Source organism: Priapulus caudatus, unplaced genomic scaffold (genome assembly GCF_000485595.1).
Source record: "Priapulus caudatus unplaced genomic scaffold, Priapulus_caudatus-5.0.1 Scaffold1817, whole genome shotgun sequence".
Taxonomy (NCBI): Eukaryota; Metazoa; Priapulida; class Priapulimorpha; order Priapulimorphida; family Priapulidae; genus Priapulus; species Priapulus caudatus.
This window is the reverse complement of record NW_014578878.1, coordinates 19,761-22,341: the sequence shown is the minus strand read 5'-3', so window position 1 is coordinate 22,341 and position 2,581 is coordinate 19,761. Positions and strand designations below refer to the sequence as shown.

The window sequence follows — 2,581 nt, the reverse complement described above, 5'->3', positions numbered from 1 at the left end:
TTGTGTATGGGGGCGTTGTTGGCATGGCAACCACGTAGGTCTACACCACACTCGGGGTGATTGTGTATGGGGGCGTTGTTGGCATGGCAACCACGTAAGTCAATATCACAGTCCCGATACTGTATGGGGCATCATTGTCATGGCAACCATCGAGTTGGGCGACGTATGACAACCGTAACGTATATACGTAGGTTATACCTGTGTTATGTGTGTAGCTGTGTGCCTGTGTTATAGCTGTATTATATGTGTACATGTGTGTATATGTATTATATCTGTATTATGTGTGTACATGTGTGCAGATGTGTTATATCTCTATTATGTGTGTACATGTGTGTATATGTGTAATATCTGTATTATGTGTGTAAACGCGTGTATATGTGTGATGTCTGTATTATGTGTGTACATGGGTGTATCTGTGTAATATTTGTATTATGTGTGTACATGTGTGTAGATGTGTTATATCTGTGTATTATGTGCGTACATGTGTGTATCTGTGTGATGTCTGTATTATGTGCGTACATGGTAGTTGTGTATGTGTTATATCTGTGTTATGTGTACAGCTGTGAATGACGATCGGCTGCTTCTTATGTCTCGCAGGACGAGAACGACTTCACGCCCGCGTTCTCACAGACGTTCTACGTCGTCTACGTGACGGAGGCGTCACCTGTCGGCACGCTGGTGACGCGCGTCTCCGCAGACGACGCGGACAGGACGGTGAGTGCAGCGCCGCCTGGTGCAGCTCAACATGATTAACCGACACCGTAATTGCTTGGTATGGGAAATGTGTGCTGCCGATGCTGCTGCTGCTGATGATGATGATGATGATGATGATGATGCTACTGCTGCTGCTACTGCTGTTGCTATTATTGCTGCTGCTGCTATTGCTGCTGCTGCTGCTGCTACTGCTACTGCTACTGCTACTGCTACTGCTACTGCTGCTGCTACTGCTGCTGCTGCTGCTGCTACTACTACTACTACTACTACTACTACTACTACTACTACTACTACTACTACTACTACTACTTCTTCTTCTTGCATCAAAATGTATTGATGTGATTTGATCATTTGATACAGTTATTAAGATATCACCATGGCTACTGATTTGCTCGCATTCGCAGGAGCATAACAGCAGGGTGGAGTATAGGATCACAGGTTACGGCCACGCCCCTGACTACTTCTACATGCTCAGCGATGGCGCCATCGTCACCAAGGACTCGCTGCTCAATGACAGAAGTGCTGGCACGTACACTGTGAGTGACGGCATCTTCTTTATAAGGATACCTCATTATTTCTCCGGATGCCTCCTTTCTTCTTAAAGTGGCCTCCTTCTTTATTAAAGTGGCCTCCTTCTTTATTAAAGTGGCCTCTTTCTTTATTAAAGTGGCCTCCTTCTTTATTAAAGTGGCCTCCTTCTTTATTAAAGTAGCCTCCTTCCTTCCCAGGATGCCACGTTCTTTCTTAAAGTGGCCTCCTTCTTTTTCAGGATGCCTTATTATTTCTCCGGATGCCTCTTTCTTTTTTAAAGTGGCCTCCTTCTTTCTAAGGATGCTTCAGTATCTCTCCGGATGCCTCCTTCTTTCTCAAAGTGGTCTCCTTCCTTCCCAGGATGCCTCGTTCTTTCTTAAAGTGGTTTCCTTCTTTCTCAGGGTGCCTCCTTCTTTCTTAAAGTGGCCTCCTTCATTCTAAGGGTCTCTCCTTCTTTCTTAAAGTGGCCTACTCCTTTCTCGGGATGCCTTATTATTTCTCCGGATGCTTCTTTCTTTTTTAATGTGGCTTCCTTCTTTCTAAGGATGCTTCAGTATCTCTTCGGATGCCTCCTTCTTTCCTAAAGTGGCCTCCCTCTTTCCTAAAGTGGCCTCCCTCTTTCCTAAAGTGGCCTCCCTCTTTCCTAAAGTGGCCTCCTTCTTTTTCGGGATGCTTCAGTATCTCTTCGGATGCCTCCTTCTTTCCTAAAGTGGCCTCCTCCTTTCTCGGGATGCCTTATTGTCTCTCCGGATGCCTCCTTCTTTCCTAAAGTGGCCTCCTTCTTTGTAAGGATGCTTCAGTATCTCTTCGGATGCCTCCTTCTTTCCTAAAGTGGCCTCCTTCCTTCCCAGAATGCCACGTTCTTTCTTAAAGTGGCCTCCCTCCTTCCCAGAATGCCACGTTCTTTCTTAAAGTGGCCTCCTTCCTTCCCAGAATTCCACGTTCTTTCTTAAAGTAGCCTCCTTCTTTCTAAGGATGACCCCTTCATTCTCACGGTGGCCTCCTCCTTTCTCATGTCTCTCTTACTGTGACTGTATATAGAGTTGCTCTGTTGTAACTTATTACTGAGTATAACCGCATCTCAGGGAATGGTTTCGCACTGATCATTACCCCTCACGTCATCTCTATAGGTTGGCGTCGAAGCCTTCAACCCGAGTCAGCCCGACCGCAGTGGCGCCACCAACGTAACCGTGGTGATCCAGAGAAACACGTCCGTGCCTACAGCGCCACCTACGTCAGAGAAGGGCTTCGATTTTGGTTTCGGTCGCGACCTCTACATGTAAGCGCCGCGCGTGCGTCAGCGCCACCTATATACATGATGCGTTAATATGCACAT

The 2,581-nt window shown here is 46.6% G+C and overlaps 1 long non-coding RNA gene across 1 annotated transcript; it reads left to right on the top strand.

The window, feature by feature from the left end:
- Nucleotides 1-600: 600 nt before the first annotated feature.
- Nucleotides 601-2,519, top strand: LOC106817663. Its single transcript, XR_001395087.1, has 3 exons — nucleotides 601-714; nucleotides 1,119-1,250; nucleotides 2,376-2,519. It is a non-coding gene; the product is annotated as an uncharacterized LOC106817663 (long non-coding RNA).
- The last annotated feature ends 62 nt before the right edge of the window (nucleotides 2,520-2,581 follow it).